Source organism: Oncorhynchus mykiss, chromosome 30 (genome assembly GCF_013265735.2).
Source record: "Oncorhynchus mykiss isolate Arlee chromosome 30, USDA_OmykA_1.1, whole genome shotgun sequence".
Classification (NCBI taxonomy): domain Eukaryota; kingdom Metazoa; phylum Chordata; class Actinopteri; order Salmoniformes; family Salmonidae; genus Oncorhynchus; species Oncorhynchus mykiss.
In genome coordinates this window covers 34,926,841-34,952,221 of record NC_050570.1, presented here as the reverse complement: position 1 = coordinate 34,952,221, position 25,381 = coordinate 34,926,841, and the positions used below count along the sequence as shown (strand labels likewise).

General features: G+C 43.2%; 1 long non-coding RNA gene across 1 annotated transcript; it reads right to left on the bottom strand.

Moving 5' to 3' along the window:
- Nucleotides 1-19,584: 19,584 nt before the first annotated feature.
- LOC110521755 lies at nucleotides 19,585-24,592 on the bottom strand. The gene is made up of 3 exons (XR_002473207.2): nucleotides 24,235-24,592; nucleotides 23,078-23,234; nucleotides 19,585-22,021 (listed from the first exon to the last, which is right to left on the bottom strand). It is a non-coding gene; the product is annotated as an uncharacterized LOC110521755 (long non-coding RNA).
- Nucleotides 24,593-25,381: the final 789 nt, after the last annotated feature.

Here is a 25,381-nt window from a genome sequence, read left to right as displayed (position 1 = left end):
ATGTCATTGCTACGTTGGCTGGACATACTATAGAGCAAGTCAAGCTGTACAAATATTTGGGTGTGTTGGTTGATGATAAGCTGAGCTTCACTGTGCATGTAGAGAACTTGATAAGGAAGCTCAAGCTGAGAATAGGTTTTTATTACTGGCATGAGGCTTGTTTTTCTTTGGAGGCCAGGAAGGAGCTGGTACGATGTACATTACTGGCGGTTTTAGATTTAAGTAATGTTAAATATATGCAGGCCTCAACCACGACCCTGAGAGCGCTTGATTAAGTGTATCATACAGCCCTCAGGTTCATTACAAATCAAAAACGTCTAACACATCATTGTGATCTCTACAGCGCTGTTGGCTAGTCGTCATTGACCTTGCGTAGGCTTAAACACTGGTATACACTGATTTATAAGGCCATATTGGGTAAAATGCAATTTTATCTCTGTTCTTTTTAATCAGGTCAGTACATAAATATCAATTACGGTACCATTCTCATTTGCTTCTAACAGTACCAAAAATTAGAACATGGTAGAAATAGTTTTACTTACTCAGCTCCGTGGTCCTGGAATTCTCTCCTGAACATTTTAAAACTTGATGATCTAGTGAATTTTAAGCACTTGATCGATATATCATAGACGAGTGTAATTGTCTTTAGGACAGCTGTTTTTTAGTCAAGACATTTGGGTGTTTTAACGTAATATGTCATTGTTGTACTGTATGTGTATTTATAGTTTTGTTTAATGTTGTGTTAGTGTATGTAAGTTGTTTTGTCTAAAACATTGTGCTCCCGGCTGCTATTGGACCAGGTCTCTCTTGGAAAAAAGAGATGTTATCTCAATGAGAAAAACCTGTATAAATAAAGGTTAAATAAAATTTGTAAAAAAATACAGTTATCCTTTTTAGATTAAACTAAATATGTGACCCGTTTCAGAAAACTAGACGTATGTCACAGGTCACTACTTCACAGGAGAGCCTTTTGAACATATATATATATTTTATCAACATGCGTTTTTTTTTGGCAGAAATGCATTCTCGACAATGTGAACTAGGGCTCCTGAGTGGCGCAGCGGTCTAAGGCACTGCATCTTACTGCAAGAGGCATTACTACAGTCCCTGGTGTGAATCCAGGCTGTATCACCTCCGGCAGTGATTGGGAGTCCCATAGGTTGTCTCACAATTGGCCCAGCGTCGTCCGGGTTTGGCAGGGTTAGGCCGTCATTGTAAATAAGAATTTGTTCTTAACTGACTTGCCTAGTTAAATAAAGGTTCAATGAAAACATTTAAAAAATGTAACTTTCATGTGCCTTAATAATGAACTTGTACTCCATCTGTAAATACAAATATAATTGTTAAATGACAAGCCTAGCTGGTTTAGCCAAAGAAAAAGTCAGCAACCTTCCCGCTAGCCATGATTGGTTGAGATAATGAGTGGGCTGGACATGCCGAGAGATGAGTTTGGATTGGTCTGCCATATAGCACACATCTGTCTATTTGAGCTAGTCGGTATATCTAGGTAATCCTATCTAACGCGGCTTTAAACAAAACTATATGTTTTGTGTATTAAAACTTCTTAAGTGTTGCTCTCCACTTTCTGGAGGACAGAGTTTTGAAATCAGCGGAATTGAACTATGATAGTTTGAAGATATAGTCCGGAAACTAAGGGCAACCATGGCACCCGACAGGAGAAGTGTCCAACCATTAATGATGTATATGGGTAAGATAGTCTGACTAGCTACATTATCAGATATTACAATTTTCTTTAAATTGGCCAGTCTGAGATATGGCTTTTTCTTTGCAACTCTGCCGAGAAGGCCAGCATCCCGGAGTCGCATCTTCACTGTTGGCTGTGAGACTGGTGTTTTGCGAGTACTATTTAATGACACTGCCAGTTGAGAACTTGTGAGGTGTCTGTTTCTCAAACTAGACACTCTAATGTACTTCTCCTCTTGCTCAGTTGTGCACCGGGGCCTCCCACTCCTCTTTCTATTCTGGTTAGAGCCAGTTTGCACTGTTCTTTGAAGGGAGTAGTACACAGCGTTGTATGAGATGGCAATTTCTCGCATGGAATTGCCTTCATTTCTCAGAACAAGAATAGACTGACGGGTTTCTTTGTTTCTGTAATCGAACCCACAAATGCTGATGCTCCATATACTCAACTAGTCGAAAGAAGGCGAGTTGCGTTGCTTCTTTAATCAGGACAAGAGTTTTCAGCTGTGCTAACATAATTGCAAAAGAGTTTCTTCACGATCAATTAGCCTTTTAAAGTGATACACTTGGATTAGCTAACACAACATGCCATTGGAACACAGGAGTGATAGTTGCTGATAATGGGCCTCTGTAAGCCTATGTAGATATTCCATTAAAAAAATCTGCCGTTTCCAGCTACAATAGTCATTTACAACATTAACATTGTCTACATCGTATTTCTGATCAATTTTATGTTATTTTAATGGACAAAAAATTTGCTTTTCTTTCTTATACAAAGACATTTTTAAGTGACCTCAAACTTTTGAACGGTAGTGTATGTGGCAGGGTCTACAGGCAATTACGGACTACAAAAAGTACACCAGACACTCAGAGTGTGGTGTCAGGAAAACAACCTCTCGTTCAACAACCCCCCTAAACAACCCCCCTATCCACATCGACCAGACAGTAGTGGAGAAGGTGGAAAGTTTTAAGTTCCTCGGCGTACACATCATGGACCAACTGAAATGGTCCACCCACACAGACAGCTGAAGAAATTTGGCTTGTCACCTAAACCCTTATACATTTTTTCAGATGCACAATCGAAGAGCATCATGTCAGGTTGTATCACAGCCTGGTACGGCAAGCATTTTGCTACACTCGCAGTAACATCTGCTAACCGTGTGTACGTGACAAATAACATTTGATTTGATTTACTGACTGTACACTGTAACATTACTGCATGATTGTAGCAGATTTACTAAAGCGTTAGTTCTATTATGTTGAAAATGGCATTACTTTAGCTAATATTGTGACAAATATGTAGGCTATATGTAGCAGTTATGATATGGTTTGGCTTGGAAAGTTTTTTTTGCCTGGTCACATACAGCTGATGTGTTGTGCATTGATGTCCACAAGCGAAGGGACACGGTGAAAGGAGGAGAGCACATAGATGCGAGAAGGGATATAACATGGCTGCAATGAAAGTGAACTGTGTTAATGCGTGATCAGGGGTGCATTCATTCCGATGATACTATTGAAAAATGTTTCTTAAACGTCTGTCACCTCAAATGTTTCTCTCAACTTGTGTGCACCCACTTTGTAAACTTTCATTCATGGGCTAGGTTGTAGCAACCTCACAATGGGTATAGGGAAAAGTTGAGTATCTTGTAGTACCTAAACCTATCGGTGTTACATTGAACTGGGTGAATGGAATATGAATGACAGTAATCCAATATGCTGTAATAGAAATAATGCTCATGAAAAATATTGTCCTCCCACATCTTAAACGGCACTAACCACCACTGCTGTCAATACACACAAACACACACTTTACTATCCTTATCACATACTTAAACTGTGACATTCCCACAGACGGGGCCTGGGCAGTATAACTAGAACTTAGACTGTTAACTATTGTGGTATGTATGCATACTATGGGATGGCGAGGGCCTGAACTGTAACACCATCCAATCCAAACTCTTGTTGACCAGGTTAAACTCAGGTTATCAGAACTCTCCAGCCTGGAGGTGTAAGCCTTATGGAAACACAGGGAGGGATACCCAAACCCCCAGCCCAATCCACTAATAAACTTATTTGCACACACACACATACAGGAAAACATGCACACCTGTACTCCCCTGGCCAGTAAAGCTCATATCTCTGTTTGGAGTGGGCTGTGGGTCTCCTCCCTCCCTAGTTGTAGCGCTGTACTGCTCCAAACAAACACAAACACACACCACTCTTACCCTAATGGACTGCTGAGTAACACAAAGCCTGCTCTGTTACTTTCCCTGCTGTCAATGCGTGTTCCTTTACTGGCAACAGCACAGCCGCGTTGAGGTGTGTGCTTCTGTGTGCGTGTGAATGGGGCAGCGGTGGCCGTTTAACCTCGCCCTGCGGAAAGTCCAATAAAACCACAGGCCGTGAAAAGCGAGCAGGCAAAAAAAAAATCATGCCACTCTCTCTCTCCACTTCTGTCCTTTTTTTCCTGATTCCATTTGGTTTCTTTGATGAGAGAAGGGAATGGAAATACGTAAGACACGGGCTACATTGGCACATCTGCGACTGGGGATGGATGGGGGAATGGAGAGGTGGAGGAAGAGGGGAGTCTTGGGGAGGATGTTTGCCGACAGTGGGAAACGAGACACCCCTCCCATCTCATATATTGGCTCGGGTGTTGTTAGGCCCTAACTGTGCCAATATATCTTCCATACACCGGCTCCGAGGACATTATCAAATCAAAATCAAATCAAATCAAATGTATTTATATAGCCCTTCGTACATCAGCTGATATCTCAAAGTGCTGTACAGAAACCCAGCCTAAAACCCCAAACAGCAAATAATGCAGGTGTAGAAGCACGGTGGCTAGGAAAAACTCCCTAGAAAGGCCAAAACCTAGGAAGAAACCTAGAGAGGAACCAGGCTATGTGGGGTGGCCAGTCCTCTTCTGGCTGTGCCGGGTGGAGATTATAACAGAACATGGCCAAGATGTTCAAATGTTCATAAATGACCAGCATGGTCGAATAATAATAAGGCAGAACAGTTGAAACTGGAGCAGCAGCACGGCCAGGTGGACTGGGGACAGCAAGGAGTCATCATGTCAGGTAGTCCTGGGGCATGGTCCTAGGGCTCAGGTCCTCCGAGAGAGAGAAAGAAAGAGAGAATTAGAGAAAGCACACTTAAATTCACACAGGACCAAATAGGACAGGAGAAGTACTCCAGATATAACAAACAGACCCTAGCCCCCCGACACATAAACTACTGCAGCATAAATACTGGAGGCTGAGACAGGAGGGGTCAGGAGACACTGTGGCCCCATCCGAGGACACCCCCAGACAGGGCCAAACAGGAAGGATATAACCCCACCCACTTTGCCAAAGCACAGCTCTCACACCACTAGAGGGATATCTTCAACCACCAACTTACCATCCTGAGACAAGGCTGAGTATAGCCCACAAATTATCACTTTTGTACAATGGGTTACCAACGTATTCAAAGAATGATTGACATATGTGACTCGTTTCAGGAAACTAGGCGTATGTCGCGTGTTACTACTACTCAGGAGAGCCATTTGAATGTAAACCATTTTTTAAAATCAAAATGCGTTTTTTTGGCAGAAATACCTTCTGAACATGTGAACTTTCATGTGCCTTCTTAACAAACGTGTATGACATCTTTAAATACAAATAAAATGGTTAATTTACGAGCCTAGTTGGTTTAGCCACAGAAAAAGTCAGCAGCCTTCCCCCTAACCGTGATAGGCCTAGATAATGAGTGGGCTGGACATGCCGAGAGATGAGTTCGGATTGGTCTGCCATGTAGCACACTTCTGTCTAACAGTGCTATTTTTTTAATATATTGCGTGATAGAACTGCTGAAGTGTTGCTATCCATTTTCTGTTTTGAAATCAAGGGAATTAGAGTATGGTAGCTATGGAGATGGAGAAAACAGATGGCTCCGGATTACATATTCAAACTAAGAGCAGCCATGGCATCTGTGAGAGAGTGAGAAGTGTCCATCCATGTATACGGGTATTCAGATATTACACGTTTCTAATTTTGTCAGAAAGTCGTTTTCATTTCAAGTTAAAGTGAACTGTTAGCTAGCTAGCTAACGTTAGCTGGCTGGATTGCTAGCTAACATTATATTTATGATCTGTGTAGTAATATTATTTGTATCTTAGAGCTTTGCTAGTTTGCTTTGCTAGTTATACCCTAATCTTAGCTACCTAACATTCAGCCTGATTGTTTAGCAGATTCATGCAGGGTAGTAACGTCATGAGTTGGGATTATGGTTCAATGTTTAGCTAGCTAGTTATATGTCTTAACAAAAGATTCCACTACGCAAGTATCCATTTCAATAGGGCGACTAAAATGGTGAGTGAGCTGTTCTCTTATTTGTGTCTGAAAGTAGCTAGCAAACTAGCCCGTTAGCCAGTTAGCTTGGGTACTTGACTGCTGTTGTTAGGTCAGCCAGCTAACGTTATGTGTATGATCTGTGTAGTAATATTATTCGTATCGCAGAGCCATTTTCTTTGTTGTTATAGCCTAATGTTAGCTAGCTAACATTGAACCTGGTTGGTTAGCTATCTAAAGATTCATGCAGTGTAGTAACATCATGAGTTGAAATTATGGTTTAGTGTTTAGCTAGCTAGATGTCTTAAGAAAAGACTCCACTATGCAAGTAACCATTTCAATAGAATGTTAATGTTGTCACTGTGACAACTGTTGATAGACGTAGCTGGTAAATTCGCTGTGGCTGTCTACTCAGATTTCAGAACACTCTAATCTGTATGTGCCAGAGAGCAGAATATCTGACGAATTTACGAACGCTCAACACCCGTTGAATATGGCCAGTGTTGATAAATGTTGGCAAAAAAGTGTCAATTATTGCCAGCAGAACACTTGCAGTAACCAATGCTCTAGATAACATAAAAACAGCATAACCAGCTCTATTAGGGCAAGTAAAATGGTCAGAGTGAGCTGTTCTCTCATTTGTGTCTGGAAGTAACTATCAAGCTAGCCAATGTTAGCCAGTTAGCTTGGGTACTTGACTGCTGTTGTTAGGACAGAACGCTCGGATCAACCCTTAAAGAGATGGGTGGGGCTAAAGCTTAATAGGGTGTGAACAATTCTGAATGGCTGTAGACAAAGAAGAGGTCTCCAGTAGGTGTACCAAAACATTCAAAGGCCATTTTCTCAAAAGTGAGATTACAAGTTTATCAACTTTCAAAGCACAATTACTTTTCCATTGTTCCTCAAATGTAGTGTATGATATACCATTCTCTAGCTCTGATTTCAACTTTTATCCAATGTAAAAATAAAAAAAAACACATTAAAAACGTTATTTTGGTGAATGTATTCATAATATTTCATCCTTCCACATGATTTAGTCCCGATACAAATCTAATATTACTACCCAAGCCGGCTGGTCGTTCGTTCTATTGGTTCGGTTGCCAGAGACGCAACCCAGTCATTCAGTCGTTTTGTTCTGCATCTATGGATCCAGTTGTTCATTTGAAACGTTCCATTGCCATACTAGCTGGCAACGTTCTTATCCCTTGCTTACTAGCTAGCCAACTACGGGTGATATACAGCCACAACAAACAATGCAATCAGAATAACAGCGAAGTAAGTGTTTAAGCTGTTTTCTACTGACATTTATTTGGATACATCCGTAACAATGAGCTAATAAAGGCATGCTATTACCTGGCATAGGACATTTGCTCACTCGTCAGGACACGGTTGTTTAGAGGAGCTAGGCAACAACACAACAATCACTTCAAACTGAAGCTGGAAAGACTGCACTCTAGCAGCACATCTTTCGTTTTACCTCTTTTCAATTGACATTTATGATATAGCCATAAAAATGATGCTGATTCATGATTTCGACTGGCTGAGAAAAGCTGCCTGCCTCTCATCCTAACTCCCAATTTACTATGGGACATCTGGAGATCGAATTTGAATATTGAAACAATTTTGCAAATGTTGGAGAGACAGAGAGCAAGATTTATACGAATCTCCGCTGTTGAAAACTAAATGTTAGTCTAAAAGAAACGTGAGATAATGTCAAGATGTTTTTTCATAGTGGAGGTCAAGTTTATAAACTGACTGGCTGGGCTGATGAGATGGATTGCGCAGCCAGATGGAACTGAATAAATAGGCATTTTAACAAGATAGATTTAGCCGGTGGAACTTGTGGAATAGACACTGGCTGGAATGTGGTTTAACCAATCAGCATTCAGTATTAGACCCACCCGTTGTATAATATAGTCAAATTAACTACATTTACCCACATCATTGTCTCTACTTCAGTTATGCTGAACAAAAATATAAATGCAACATGCAACAATTTAAACTGAAATAAATTCATTCATTTCACATGACTGGGCATAAATACTCCTCAGCACACCACCCCACCAGCTGTCCGTGTGGCTGGTCTCAGACGGTCCCGCAGGTGAAGAAAGTGGTCCTGGGCGGTCGTGGATATACGTGGTATGCGGTAGTGTGGCCGGTTGGACGTACTGCCAAATTCTCTAAAACGACAACAGAGGCAGCTTATGGTAGGGAAATGAAGATTAAATTCTCAGGCAACAGCTTCGAGCTGTCAGCATGCCAATTGCGCGCTATCGCAAAACTTGTGACATTCTGTTGTGTGACAAAACTGCACATTTTAAAGTGGCCTTTTATTGTCCCCAGCACAAGGTGCACCTGTGTAATCATCATGAGGTTTAATCAGCTTCTTGATATACCACACCTGTCAGGTGGATGGATTATCTTGGCAAAGGAAAACCGCTCACAAAAGTTGGAGACAAATACGTTTTTTGAGCGTATTGAATATTTCTGGGGTTTCTTTTCCAGTTTATGAAACATGGGACCAACACTTTACATGTTTCATTAATATTTTTTACACACTGAACAATGCTTTCACTTACAATAGCAAATAGCACAAAATCACAACTATTCCAGCTATGTGACATGACTGCTACCTTTCCTTGAACCTGTTTGAACTAGCCATGTATGTTGTGAAAAAATTACATTGATTCCGGACGAGGGAAAAAAATATTTTTAAAAAGTAACTGCTGCTTTGGAGTTTGAATTGAATGCTGCTGAGTTGTCATGGAAACATTGACGTTTCAACAACAGAGGGGTTCCAGAGCACAAATCCCATTAAACATTGATGTCAGGGAGCAAGGGCCCAGGAGGTGAGTGGCTTAGTGGAAGATTCCATGTGAAATCCCTCCCCCAGTCTTACTATTCCCCCCACCCCCGCACAGGTAGGGATTTGAACCGACCCTTATTTACCCCTAACTAACCTCAGTATGAGTACATACACAGCTAATACAGGGAATAAATTAGCTGGATTTCTATGTAAAGATTTCTTCATAAACCTTTCAGTGGCCTCTATCACTCTTGTTATCAATAGTGACTTATGACTGGAGTAGCTGACTAATCGGAACTTGGAGTGCGGTGTGGCTGATATATCTGAACATTGGGTACTTGGACACACGCACACACGTACATGCACACACTCACGCGGCCGGGCCAAGGAACTGTCAGCCATCATTGTACAACTTAGATCCTGACAGATCCAGAGTTTCAAATTGAGAAAAGAATTGTATTTCATCCAAGGTAATTTATCCTCTCTTTCTCTCTCTCCGCCAAGAGAATGTCTGTTCACACCTGAGAGAATCAACCTCTCACTCCGGGCTGACTCAACTGGAGGGAAGGAAGGGTGGGAGGGAGTGGAGGGAGGAGAGGGAGAGGGACAGCGAGGATGTGAAGAGAAAGAAAGAGAGAAAGAAAGAAAGGGGGATACTGGAGACAGAGAGAGAAAGAGAGGGAGTTAGCTGCTCTCTAAATCTTCTCAGGTGTGATCCAATGAGATTGGGAGGGTAAGGAGGGAGAGAACAGGGGGGAGAGAGAGAGAGACAGAGACTGAGATTGAGACAGAGAAAGGGAGAGAGAGAAAAGAAGAAAGAGATGTGGCATGTTTCTCGCGTGACTGAACACATGACAGAACAGAACAAAGAGAGAGAATGAGACAGACAGTGTGTTTGACCCAGAGACAAAACATAGACAAAACGTCTAATTCTGTCTGGCCAATAATACAAAATCTGCCTACGCCACGCCAAGGCTCAGAGGGGATCGAGGGGAGATTTCCTTACCTCCGAGTTCATTAGCACCGCTAAAAGCATCACCTCAGTCATCCAGATTTGTAGTTACCGTGGCAACCTGCTCGGCAACACAAACACAGGTGTGGTGCTGAGTGAAGATGCCCCTGGGGGGGTGGGGGGGGTGAGAGGGAGGAGAGCGAGGAGGCTTACCTCCAAGTTCATTAGAGGAGGAGAGCGAGTGAGGCGGTTGAGAGGAGGTAGGGAGGGACAGGTGGGTAAGAGGGGATAGAGGGTGGGTGGGGGAGGCTGGTGAGAGGCGAGAGGAGGAAAGGCAGGTGGGAAGGTGAGAGTAGGGTGGCTGGAGGAGGTGGGCGAGAGGGGGAAAAGAGGGGGAAGAGAGGGGGAGAGAGAGGGTGAGGCTGACGAGAGTTCTGTCAACACCTGTCCTCTGAGGTGTCTGTCTGACAGTCTCTCGTCTTCACCTGGCCACAGTTCACCTCATGTTTAGGCTTCCTTAAATTATCCCCAAACAAACAAGGGAATTAGAGCTCTCAGAGGGGAGTAAGAGGGGTAAGGGTGGTCTGAGAAAGGGTAAGGGTGGTCTCTGGGATTATTAGTGGGGCTTGCAAAGCAAGAGTCCCCTCTGAAATATTTGTAATACTTCTTATTCTTATTATTTGGAATCCTACTCCTCTTACACCCGCCATTGACAGGACCAGTGCACTTGTATACAACTTTTGATATATTTTAGACTTTTTAAACTACTAAGCTTTCATGGGATTTCTTCAACATTCTAAACGTCCCATTGTGACATCATCAACTCCCACACCTCCAACATTTCCACATCATCAACTCCCAGACTTCCAACATTGCGAGCCCTTGTTCATTCGACCTTGAGTTTCTGATGCTAAAATGCCAACCCCACTGTACGCAAAAGGAATTCACTTGTGGTATTATCACAGCTGTGCACAAGCAAACACCAGGGCGGCACTCAGAAAACTGTACAAGACTATTAGCCAGCAAGAATCCTCTCACCTGGTAGCAGTCTTTGCTGTCGCGGGTGACTTTAAAGAGATTGGTGGGGCTAAAGCTTAAGAGAGTGTGAACGATGCCGAATGGGTGTCAACAAAGAAGGGCTCTCCAATAGTAGTACCAAAACATTCAAAGGCCATTTTATCAAAAGTGAGTTTATGAGTTTATCAACTTTCAAAGCAAATTTACTTTCCCATTGATCCTCAACTGTAGTGTATGATATTCCATTTGGAAGATGTGTCTTTATCCAAAAAAAAACACAATTTAAAATATTGCTACATAACACCAATTTGAGCCGGTCGGTCACAAATGATAGTCCCACTAAGCTCAAACCAGATGGCAAGGCGTATCGCTGCAGAATGCTATGGTAGTCATACTGGTTAAGTGTTCACCTACTCTACGTCTCACAAAGCCGTGGTGGTCGGAATCAGAAATCTCAAATTTGGACTGATCAGACCAAAGGACAGATTCCCACCAGTCTAATGTCCATTGCTCGTGTTTCTAAGCCCAAGCAAGTTTCTTGTTCTTATTGGTGTCCTTTAGTAGTGGTTTCTTTGCAGAAATTCGACCATGAAGGTGCAATTCACGCTGTCTCCTCTGAACAGTTGATGTTGAGATGTGCCTGTTACTTGAACTCTGTGAAGCATTTACTTGGGCTGCATTCTGAGGTGCAGTCAACTCCTCTGAAGCAGAGGTAACTCTCGGTCTTCCTTTACTGTGGCGGTCCTCAAGAGAGCCAGTTTCATCACAGCGTTTGATGGTTTTTGCGACTGCACTTGAAGTAACTTTCAAACTTCTTGAAATTTTCCGCATTGACTGACCTTCATGTCTTAAATGAAATTATGGACTGTCGTTTCTCTTTGCTTATTTGAGCTGTTCTTGACAAAATATGGACTTGGTCTTTTACCAAATAGGGCTATCTTCTGTATACCACCTCTACCTAGTCACAACACAACTGATTGTCTCAAACGCATTAAGAAGGAAAGAAATTCCACAAAATAACTTTTAACAAGGCACACCTGTTAATTTAAATGCATTGCAGGTCTTGGGTGTGACGCTACAAGCTTGGCACACCTATATTTTGGGAGTTTCTCCCATTCTTCTCTGAAGATCCTCTCAAGCTCTGTCGTCCAGTTGGATGGGGAGCGTCGCTGCACAGCTATTTTCATGTCTCTCCAGAGGTGTTCGATCGGGTTCAAGTCTGGGCTCTGGCTGGTTCACTCAAGGACATGCAGATACTTTTCCTGAAGCCACTCCTGCATTGTCTTGCCTGTGTTCTCGGGGTCATTGTCCTGTTGGAAATTGAACCCTTTCCCCAGTCTGAGGTCCTGAGAGCTCTGGAGGAGGCTGCTGAAAACATCCCCACAGCATGATGCCGCCACCACCATTTTTTTTATTTTATTATTTATTTAACTAGGCAAGTCAGTTAAGAACATATTCTTATTTACAAAGATGGCCTACCACGGCCAAACCCGGACGAAGCTGGGACAATTGTGCCCCGCCCTATGGGACTCCCAATCAATTCCCTACCTTGCTTCACTATACTGATGGTATTGGCCAGATATGAGCGGTGCCTGCATTCAGGCCAAAGAGTTCAATCTTGGTTTCATCAGACCAGAGAATCTTGTTTCTCTCGGTCTGAGAGTCCTGTAGGTACCTTTTGGCAAACTTCAAGCAGGCAGTAATGTACCTTTTACTGAGGAGTGGCTTCCGTCTGGCCACTCTACCATAAAGGCCTGATTGGTGGAGTGCTGCAGGCATGGTTTTCCTTCTGGAAGGTTCTTCCATCTCCACTGAGAAACTCTGGAGCTCTATCAGATTGGCCATTGGGTTCTTGGTCACCTCCCTGACCAAGGCCCTTCTCCCCCAATTGCTCAGTTTAGCCGGGTGGACAGCTCTAGAAAGAGTCTTGGTGGTTCCAAACTTCTCGCATTTAAGAATGTTGGAGGCCACTGTATTCCCCTTCAATGCTGCAGACATTTTTTGGTACCCTTCCCCAGATCTGTGCCTCGACACAATCCAGTCTCTGAGCTCAATGGACAATTCCTTCAACCTCATGGCTTTTGCTCTGACATGCACTGTCCACTGAGGGACCTTATATGCCTTTCCACATAATGTCCAATCAATTGAATTAATTCCAATCAAGTTGTAGAAACATCTCAAGTATTATCAATGGAAACAGGATGAATCTGAGCTCTATTTTGAGTTTCAGAGCAAAGGGTCTGAATACTTACATAAATTATTTGTAAACATTTGCAAAAATATTTAAAAACCTGTTTTGCTTTGTGATTATAGGGTATTATGTGTAGATTGATAAGAAAAAAGTATATCATTTAATCAATTTCAGAATAAGGCTGTAACGTAACAAAATGTGGAAAAAGTGAAGGGGTCTGAATACTTTCTGAATGCACATTCATGCTACACACACACACACACACACACACACACACACACACACACACACACACACACACACACACACACACACACACACACACACCACAACTTCTGCTACCAGACTCGTATTATACTGCTCACTTTATACACTGCCCCCAATCCCTAATACACAGTTACATATTGGACTATAAATTGTGCAGTCCGGTATTATACAAATTCTAATGTGTGTATTTTACAAAGGAGCTGATCGTGGACAACAGCAAAAGGCAGAAGAGGCCCCCATTAACATTAACGGGGCAGTGGAGCGGGTCGAGAGTTTCAAGTTCCTTGGTGTCGACATCACCAACAAACTATCATGGCCCAAACACACCAACACAGTCTTGAAGAGGGCACGACAAAACCTTTTTCCCCTCAGGAGACTGAAAATATTTGGCATGGGTCCCCAGATCCTCAAAAAGTTCTACAGCTGCACCATCGAGAGCATCCTGATTGGTTGCATCACCGCCTGGTATGGCAACTGCTCGGCATATGACCATGAGGCGCTACAGAGTGTAGTGCGTATGGCCCAGTACATCATTGGGGCCAAGCTTCTTGCAGTTCAGTACCTACATAATAGGCGGTGCCAGAGGAAAGCCCATTAAATTGTCAGAGACTTCATTCACCCAAGTCATAGACTGTTTTCTTTGCTACCACGCGGCATGCGGTATCGGAGCGCCAAGTCTTGGACCAAAAGGCTCCTTAACAGCTTCTACCTCCAAGCCATAAGACTGCTGAACAATTAATCAAATGGCCACTGGACAATTACATGGACCCCCCTCTAATTGTTTTGTACACTGCTGCTACTCGCTGTTTATTATCTATGCATAGTCACTTTACCCCTACCTACATGTACAAATTACCTCAACTAACCTGTATCCCACACACTGACTCGGTACCGGTATCCTCTGTATGTAGCCTCATTATGGTTATATTATTGTGTTACTTTTTATTATTTTAAATGTTTTACTTTAGCTTATTTGGTAAATATTTTCTTAACTCTTCTTGAACTGCATTGTTGGTTAAGGGCTTGTCAGTAAGCATTTCACAGTAAGGTCTACACTTGTTGTATTCGACGCATGTGACAAATAAAGTTTGATTTGATTTTCATCCTACGGATGTCACTCTCCTCCTGCTGTAAATGACTGGACCAAAGCGCAGCGTGGTACGTGTTCATGATGTTTTATTAAATCAGAACACTTGAACAAAAAATAACAAAGAGGAAAACGAACAGTTCTGTAAGGAAACTAAACTATACAGAAAACAACTACCCACAAAAACCCTGTGGGAAAAAGCTACCTAAGTATGGTTCCCAATCAGAGACAACAATAGACAGCTGTCCCTGATTGAGAACCATACCCGGCCAAAACAAAGAAATACAAAAACATAGAAAACGGAACATTGAATGCCCACCCAAATCACACCCTGACCAAACCAAAATAGAGACCTAAAAAGCTCTAAGGTCAGGGCGTGACAACTGAGTCATTTACTGTATGTTCTTATCTTATCTTTTATTGTTTCTTATTGTTGTTGCATTGTCGAGAAGGAACCTGCAAGTAAGCATTCCATGTGTATCTCGTACATACGACTAATAAAACTTGAAGCTTTCCATTCCCTATGAACAATTGAACTGTTGACACAAATCAGCTACTTTGACCATTTTCCCAACCAGTTAGACAAAAAGTTATTGAAGTTCAACTACTTAATTTACCACAACAATAATTTTAAAGAACTGTCATCACTAGATGCACCGTCATATTTATCTACCCTAATAATCGCCTAAAACGTTTTAATTCCTCACGAGTTCCTCCCTTCCACCACAATAGCAAGTCTTCAAATTCAGAAAGCCCCCCAAAAAAGTTCCAAAACTATGATATATTTTCTCTCCTTTCAACATTGACTGCTTTTTATGATGGACCACAACAACCAGAAACAGGATGTTAAGAAAGATTGAATGGATGAATGGATTTACAGCAGAGAGAAGGACAGAGCATCTGACTAAAGTTACACTGCATATGGCTGTCAAGTCAAGGTGAGCCCAATATAATAACATTTGAGTTTCTATCTGACCTTGAACAGCATACCTGTGAGTTTCTTACATTATTCTATTGTTTGATCATTACATCATCATTCAAATAAAATCTTGAATGTAGAGTGAGCTTTGCCTCCTGCCATGGAAATAGTATAAATATAGCTGGTGTCCCCATTCAAGTCATGATGGCATAATAGGTGGACTGGCTGTCATTGTGTCACGTTCTGACCTTTATTTCCTTTGTTTTGTATTTATTTAGTATGGTCAGGGCGTGAGTTGGGTGGGCAGTCTATGTTTGTTTTTCTATGTTTTGGGGTATTTCTATGTTTCGGCCTAGTATGGTTCTCAATCAGAGGCAGGTGTCATTAGTTGTCTCTGATTGAGAATCATACTTAGGTAGCCTGGGTTGCACTGTTTGTTTGTGGGTGATTGTCTATGTTGATGGCTGGTTTCAGCGCAGCTCGCATTAGCGGCACGGTTGTTATTTTGTTTACTGGTTTTGTATAGTTTTCAGTGTTCAGTACTTTCTTGATTAAAGATTTACCATGGAAACCTACCACGCCGCATTTTGGTCTTCCGATCCATCTCGCCTCTCCTCTTCAGATGAAGACGACCGTGACACATTGCAAAGCAGGAAGTCAAATTTGTGCTAAAATATGTGCTGAGATTTGTTGATTCAACTCAACTGATATTACAAAAAAGATATTCCATTGCATGAACCACATCAGTTAACATAATTTGAATGAACATTCTACGTGTAAATTATTGCACAGGATCCTACCTTTTATTCCCATCTTCTGACAGAAGAGCGCTTTGTCATGTCTTTCTTCTTTCAGTTTTCACAACGCACCAATTGTAGTTTAGACATTATAATTCGAACAAGGGGTCGTGTAACCTATTCAGTTCAGTCAGCATGTCGTTCTTTACTCCACAAAAATAATGTTTGAAATCAAAACAAAGTCATCTCTAATCCTACCTCCGTGTTCCTAGCTAGGTTGAAGATGGTGTTTCCTAGTCAGAAAAGCACAACAGGATCGCCAACCAGATGGGGGTTCACTACCGTGCAACGCAGCCTACGGACCATTAGAGAAGGTAAAATATAACTACATGTAGACAAACAATGATATAGTAGTCTATCAAAGTAATCAGACTCAATATTTTTTTTGACTGTTTTTGACTATATGTAACTGCTTTGCTTTTAATAGCCAAGTTAAACGTTTGGAGCTTCTTCCACTACCACTAAAAATACTTTTAACGAGCTAAAGCAAGCACCACAAATGTACTTCATGTAAATTTAGCATTTAGTTTGTGTATTTGTATTGTACATTGAATAACCGAAAGGTTGCTGGATCGAATCCCCGAGCCGACAAGGTGAAAATCTGTCGTTCTGCCCCTGAGCAAAGCAATTAACCCACTGTTCCCCAGGCGCCGAAGAGGTGGATGTCGATAAAGGCAGCCCCCCCCCCCCCCCGCACCTCTGATTCAGAGGGGTTGGGTTAAATGCGGAAGACACATTTCAGTTGAAGGCATTCAGTTGTACAACTTGACTAGGTATCCCCCTTTCCCTTTCTAATGCACTGTTGTAACATGAGCATTTCACTGCACGTACTATAACACCTGTAAATCTGTGTACCTGACCAATAAACTTGTATTTGATTTGAGGTGTGCTGAGAGACTGATACCTGAGAGCTGATACATACTAGTATGAAGCCAATCAGACAGACATCAAACAAGACGGACAGACCGAGAATTGTCAGTCAGACAGAAGTTTTAAAAGGATTCAGTGCTAGTCAGTGATCCTGTAGGGTCCTAAGCTACTCTGTGTGAGCTACTCAGTAAGACTGCTGTGTATCTTATTACAGGGCCAATATGGAGTCCATTAACTGTGTGTGTGGCGTGCTAATCCCCACACCGTATCAGTAAACGAGTTGTGTTTGTTATGGCTAACTGGCTAAGCTAACCATTCTAGAGCTAGCAGCCTAGCCGCGGTGTAAACCACCCAGGCCGGGAGATACGGAGTGATTCATTGTTTGCTTTGGTTCATGCTGGATTAGTTCAAAGGTTATTTTTCCTTCTCAACTTTCCTGAGTTCTGATTGCAGAACCTTTCTACAACAGAACAATAGGAATCCCCTGTTTATTGGTGGAACAGGCAGGTGTTTAGGAGACGAGGTAAGAGAATCCTGAAGATAAATGCCACCTGGGATTAACTCATCATCCTAGCTTTGAGCTGACCTGGAAACATAGCTCTTTGTTCACTGAACGACAGCAAGGAACGGAGAAGGGTGAGAGGTAGAGAGAAAGATGCTCTTTGTTCACTGTGGCAACCTCATCAGAAATACAATAAAGAAAGAAGGATAGAAGTGAACATTGGAGACGGCAGTTAGAGAGAGAGAGTGTGTGGTCAGGTCACCCTTCCAAGTTTTTTATTTCCTGGTAGTCACAACATCAGACCACACTACACCAGAACAGTTACTGGTGTGACTGGTGCCCAGTCAGACAGACAGAGGCCAATAGCAATGGGACTCAATGTTTTGGATCATTCTGGGAAAAACTCCCTCAAATAGATAGGGCCAACCGTCGTCACACACACACACACGCATGCTAGGGCTGTGACGGTCATGGAATTTTTGATGACGGTCCTGACCGCATGAGCTGCCATAGAAATTGTATGAATAGAACTTGCATCCCCATTCAAGTCAATGATGGCGTAGCGGGTGGACCAGAGGTCATTGCGAGTGTAACCCGTAGGAGCAAAGCAGGAAGTAAAATATGTGCTAAAATATGGGCTGTGATTGTTTGATTGAACTCAACTGATATTACAAAAAAACATTCCATTGCATGAGCCACATCAGTTAAACATCATTTGAATTGAACATTTTACATTACCATGGAAATGATTGCATCACAATACCAGGCAGTCATTGCACGTGTACCCATGAGTTTACCAGACAAATTGCCAGGGTTAAGGCTGGTTTACAGTTGGTCTATTGACATGTCTGTAGACAGTTGTCGCGGTGACATCATGAACATTCTATTGTCATTCGACATCAAACTTGTAGTTGTCATTATGAAAAAGTAAAAACACAAAGCGACAGACTCTGCATGACATTAGCAGCCTGGGGCTGGATTCACAAAACATTACTTGCAAAAAAACATACGTTTCTTAAGGGGGAAAAAAATAAGTTTTTAAGTGTAATTCCTCAAAATGTTCTTAGGGAATTCATTGTTTTCTTAGGAACTTCGTAAATATCTTTCCTAAGAACTTCGTAAATATCTTATTATGTGGCATTGACATTAGTGACGTGCTTGAAACCAATAAATAAGCCTATTTGACAGGGATGATAGGATTTGGCCCACTATAATAAAATGTTGAGATTTCCATTTAATTACATTTATTTATCTCCTTTATGTCTCAAGATTAATCTTTTTTTTGGCCCACAAACACTTCATGTAGAAAAATAAACTAGATATTTTTTCACACAATATAGCCATCAGACTTGCTATATAAAAACAAAAATGGATAACCAAGGAAAGCGCAACTTCAGAAAACAAGAGCTTGAAGTGATGATGGAGGAAATAGCAGACTGGAAAAGGTTGCTGTTGGGGACACTCAAAGATTGCGGGGTCACTGTCGACCGTGACCAAAAAGAGAGGATGGGCAAGAGTGGCCGAGTCTGTCTCTGCCGTTGAGGTATGGCAAGAGACAGTGATGCTGCTGTAAAAAATGTGTGGTCTGACATTAAGTCGGCTGCTAAGAAGAAGGGAGCTGAGAGACCATTCATGTGGACCAGCTGGAGGAGAAGGTGTTGTCCCTGATAGTAGAGATGTTGGTAGAGGGACTGCGCGACCGGTAAGTTAGGTAGCAACGTTAGCTAACGCGTAGCAACATTATAGCCAACATAGCTAACAACGTTAACATTATCGAAGTTAGCTCGTCAATTTGCAAAGAAGAACTTGGCTAACGCAAGCTATTTAACACAATGTATTGTTAATTACTAGCTAGAGTGGATAATGCATGTTTAATTCGTTTTCTTGCTATATTTAAATGTCCGGAAGCCACATGTGTCTTTGGCCGTGGCGCAAGAAAACGTTAATGGGTACAAAAGTATCCATTTGTCACAAGACAAGGGTTTAGCTCTCCTAAAGTTAAGTACATTTCCAAGAAGAAATCCCTAACATTATTTTCAAGGATCCCATTTCTTTTATCTTAGGAAGAAACTAAGAAAAAACGAATACTAGCTAGCAGGCTAGGCAGTTCAAATAATGACCAGAGTACAGCTGACAACGTCTTCAATTGAGTTACTTTTTATTCACTATTACAGGAAAAGAACCCCACATCAACTTCATTATTTACAAGGTAATGATGGCGAGTTGACAGAAAATAGCTTGTGGTTGTGAGTGCGCCGAAATAAAAGTAGGTAATTCTGTCTGAGAATTTTAGAACTCCTGCAGCTCTCGTCACAGATGGATTTGGACTTGTTGCTATAGCAGCCCAGTAACCACGACAACGGATGTTGCGACAGTCACAGACACATTCACTTTTTTTCATGTCTGTGCAGCATTCCACCAGAGTACAAATTAAATGTAGTCTTGATCTGCTACACTTGTCACAGTCTAAGTATAAACCGACGTTTAGATGTTCCAAGGCTGTACTATTCATAAAATGTCTATGTCTGCTGCTGCTGCATTGTGGTTATTCAGGTTTTTTGAAATAAAATGTATTCCGGTTATGACGCACTCACTCCGCCAGGTCACGGTGGCACGCTGGGACAATGGCATCACAGTGTTTCCTGAATGTTGGGGTGGAGTTGGAGGATGCGGTGATGTCATCGCTACAGAACCTTCTTACATCATCTTCTCCCAGCTCCATTAGTGACTAATGACCGTGTGGTGCTGGAGCAGGGAGGGGCAGCAGGCAGGTAATGAATGGCCCTTTAATATCAAACAAATACATGCACACGCATGGACATACCCACGGCATGCGACACACACACGGCATGCGACACACACACACACACACACACACACACACACTGACAGAAACACACACATATAGTTCCAGTACTTTGCACCACTCAATTATATATATTTTTTGAATAGAGTTGAATTCCCTGTGGTTTTATGAGTTTATAAAGGACATGAAATGTGCTGTGAGGGATGGGAGAGTCCATTATAGCCACACACACATACCCACATGCACACCAGCACACCATGGATGCACGCACGCACACACACACACACCTACCCCTCCTGAGGGGTGACAGAGGAGAAGTCCAAAACCCCCTTAGTGCGACGGTCGGGGTCCTGAATGGGCCGGCCAACCAAAACGCCACCCTGGGTTGAGAAACACAGCATCAAGACGTAAAAGTGTGTGTGTGTTGGGAGGGAGGGAGGGACGTTTCACCACATCAGACAGAGGAATCTGATGAGAGCTTTCATGGTTTATGAACAACAGCAGACATACCTCTGAGAGGAGGAGATGCCAAGATACAACATCCTGCTAGAACGATGCAGAAAGAGTTAGGGAGGGGGGAGAGAGATAGAGAGATAGAGGGGGGGGGAGAAGTAGAGAGAGAGAGGGGGGTAGCTCCGTTTGTAGAGCGTACAACGCCAGGGTTATGGGTTTGTTTCCCACGGGGGACCAGTATGAAAAATGGATGTACTCTCTACTGTAAGTCGCTCTGGATAAGAGCGTCTGCTAAATGACTATAATGTTAAATGTAAAGAGAAAGAAAGAGAGAAGGTCAAAAGAAAGGCTGAAGAGGAGGGGGGCAGTGTGCGTATTGTCCAAATAAGTGTTCTGGGGGAAGACCAGCTTCTTAGATTTCATAGGGTCAGAGGTTCAATCTGTCTGTCAGTTTGAGTGTCTGTCTGAATCCATCCCTCCTTGCATATCTCTCTGTCTGTCTGTCTCTCCACTCATCTTTCTCACTCCCTGCCAGCCCACACTCAGTCCCTTATTCAAACTTTCTTCATTGCTAACTCTCCCATGCCTCTTTCATTCTAATGCTCTATCCCTCCATCTCTTCATCTGTCTCTCAGACAATTCTCCCTCAGTCAGTCAAATTACACTTCTCACCAGTCAGTCTCAATGTCTGACTCTATATGCTTGGAGTAACTCCAATTTAGCTCGTATAACCGTTCCCACACAATGCCCCTAATTCACCCGTCTCTCTAGTAAACCATTAGGATTTACTGGCCGACCCCTGACCTTTGACTGCGGTCGTGGCCTGGGCTTTCATTAGGAATAAATCATAAACACCTGAACAGGCGACCCGGGCACAGAGGAGGGTGTGTCTATGTGTATGTATGTCCGGTCATGTGGTACTCATTTCAGGTCACAGTGGTGTGTAAATCAGGTTAAACCAGTGCTCACGACCTCTCTAACCTCTGGGCTCGCAACGCATATAAAAAATCCACGGTATTTACCACAAATCCGTGTGTGTGTGTGTGTGTGTGTGTGTGTGTGTGTGTGTGTGTGTGTGTGTGTGTGTGTGTGTGTGTGTGAATATGTCAGTCATTCACAAAAAAAATCTGGAAAAAAAGGCTGAAAATAGTCAAAATGGGCATCACCCATAGCAGGCATGGCTCCAGCAGTTAGCATATATGACTTATGAGCGCATCATGGAACATTGTAAGAAGTTTGCTACAGTACGGGAAGTGAGCTATAATTATAGGCAGTGGTTGATGAGGATCCCGTTGACAGCAAACAGGTTATAGGCCTCCCTGAAGTTCACCACGATCCAGGCATGCAGTTTAGCAGCACCCGAGAGAGAGAGAGAGAGAGAGAGAGAGAGAGAGAGAGAGAGAGAGAGAGAGAGAGAGAGAGAGAGAGAGAGAGAGAGACATATGAATGTGCCACAGTCAAGTCATAACATTTGAGTCCTGAGTCCAGTGGTACTACAGATCATGTTTCACAGGACTTCAGTCTAATGATGAGTGACTAGAAGCAATCACAAGACTGATAACGTCCCCTCCTCCTTTCTCTCATAGTTTCCATCGTTCTTTCTTTGATCTCCCACACCATTTTCATCGTCTTCCTATCAACCCCTCCATCCTTGTCCTCCCGCTCTCTCCTCCCCTTCTTTCCTCACCCTATCCCCTCTCCTCACCCCCTCCTCTCACTCTCTCCCATCTCCTACTCTCTTCTCTCCTCTCCCTACACCTCTCTGCCTTCCCCTCTCTTCACCCTCTACCCAGTCCTCACCCCTCCTCTCTCTCCTCACCCTCCCTCTCCAATGATGAGAGAGGTGCCACAGACTTAGGGAGGGAATGGAGGGTAGGAGAGGGGAGGGGAGGAGCCCTGACCGTTGATTAAACCACAGGGTTGGCACACTGACATGGACAGGAGGTGAAGGGAGGTCACCATAGTTACGCCATGCTCCCCCCACCTCTAATTAATAGTGGAGCTGGTTATTATGGTATGCTGCATCCCCTCCCTCCCATACAAGCAGATCAGGTGTCGACAGACAGGCAGGGAAAGTGTCAGGAGGAGAACATTTAGACAACACAGAACATGAAACCTGATATCACTTTGAGACGTGTGTGTGTTTGTGTGTGTGTTTGTGTGTGTGTTTGCGCTGGGCATAAAGGTGTCTTTGTTAAAGTATGACCCACTTCAGTCTTCAGTAAGAGGTTTAGCCTGGGGGAGTGTGTAGGCAACACTGAAGCCTTCTCTGTTCACACATGCATGAAAACACGCACATACACACACACCGTTTTGAAGAGCAGTGCTAGGGAATAGAAGCATCCATAAGAAATTAAGCTTGAATGTCCTCTGACCAAAAGGTGAGCGTGGGTAGAAAGGGGTGGACCTTCCCGTAGAGTTCAATAGTAGAGGCCTGGTAGAACTTCACACTCTTGATCAGACCACACATCTTTGTAGCTTACAGCAGACGCCGAGCACCAACACCATCCACGTTAGAGTGTTAGTGGAGATCTGACAGAAAGAATGAGAGAAAACGTTCACATCAATACAAATGGAAATCATACTAGTGTTAAAGTGTTGTTCTGATGCGCTTCAAAGGACCAAGAAGTTCAACTTTTAGGCGGTATGTAGTCTGGAGAGTGTGTGTCTCTTTCCCTGTGTGTGTGTGACCAGGCCCTTTGAGGACAAGACCACATGTAACCTTGTAAAGCCAAGCTGGTCGTGGTCGACACTCCTGGACTGTGCAGTAGGAGCGCTGTCTGCACAGCGGAAATGTGTTGGTGGTTGACTGTGAACACACACACACACACGCACATACACAGCCATGTACTGTACATACACACACACTCTGCACAGCGGAAACGTGTCAACAGTTTACTGCTTCCCCCGTATTGCTACAGGGCTCTAGGATAAAGACCCACTATTTAACATGATAGAGAACAGAGGGGCTCTTTTCGGCTCACTCACACACACACACACATAGGTTGGTTTCGATCACCTTCGATAAAACTCCTCCGTTCGAGCTCAGCCTAATCAACCTTGACACTCCACTCTTTTTGTTGAAGTTTTCATTAACAGTGCCCACTACACTCACACTCACACACACGTACTACTGGCATTGGGTGGTATTCTTCTACACACACATCTGCACACACTGCCTAGTCAAGAAGTGCTTTCTCCCACTGAGCTGTCAGGAGTTGTTGAGTGAAACAAGTCCCTAAACTACCAGGCTACTACACCAAGCAGAGCAGAGGGGGGAGGCCTGGACAGCATCCCAAATGGCATCCTTTTCCCTATATAGTGCACTCTGGGCCCTAGAAAGCCCTATGGGCCCTGGTCAAAAGTAGTGCACTATAAGGAAATAGGGTGCCATTTGGAACACAGTCCTTGGCTGTGTTTCTCTGGCTCCAAGTGGAACTATAGGCCTAACAGACCCACAATGCCCTCTTTCATGTGAGGCCACTGCTTTAAAAAACGATTGCCAGCTCTTATAGACAATTCTACCCCTCACCTTTTTCTCTCCCCTTCTTTTTTTCTTGTCCTCTTCCTCTCCCGTCTCACTTTTTTACCCTCACTCCTGTCCTTCATCTTCCTGCCTCCTCCTCTTCGCCCTGTCACGTTTACTCCCTTTGGTTCTTTCCCCAGGCGTTATTGATTCTGTTTATGTGTTTCATGTCTGTACTGCTACTCGTGTTTGCTTCATTGTTCGATGTTTCGTTTATTATTAAACTCACCACCTGCACTTGCTCTCCGACTCCCAGCATATACGTTACAGAATACTCACTCTGTTTCTGTTTCAAATCTGTACGCTTGTCGTGTTTCTTGTTTTGCTAGTTTATTCATTAAGTTCCCTCCCCGTACTTGCTTCCCGATTGAGTGTACACGTTACACCCCCTCCTCCTCCCTCTTCTGTGTAGCTTTTGTCACTCCTCCCCCTGTCTTGCCTCTCACAGACCTTAATGTGCTTCCTCCCTTACTTACCTCCCTGTGTGTGTGAGCCTGTCCATTCCTCTTGTTTTTATTTCGCAGAAGAGGTATGCAGAAGGAACACACACACACACACACAGGCCATGGTATCAAACAAAGCTGTGAAGGGCAGGGTCCAGGACTTTTTGACATCTTAAAATCAAACAAATTGTCTTAATGCCTCCACTCGCTGTCATTATGTAAGGTACGGCCGTGATGCTGACGGCTTAGAGGCCAGACATTTCTGTATGTGCGTGGGTAGCTGCATGGCCGCGTGCGTGTCTCTGGCCAGGCCTCTCACTCTTTCCAGCCCCCTGATATTGTTCTAGGTCCGGGCACCCAGCCAAGCTCTCTCATCATTGGGGGTCCACCGGCCGCCAAGCAAATATTGAGACATAAAAAAAAGAGGTAACTGTTTAAAAGGTTTCTAAATGTACAGAATACGTGCAGACCCTGGGTTTGGGATACACACACAGACACAAGTTAACACGTGTACGTGTACTGCATATTGGAATCAAAGCTCTTGAGCAAGGACTAACTGTGTGACTTGACAGATATTAATATGAATTATCTTCGTACTGTTATGCTTTCCCTCCACATACCTCCACAGTGTACGTTTTACCCTGCTACATGTAACACAACCAGCAACCCAATATAGGCCCCGAGGCCAAATACTCTCTATATGAACCATC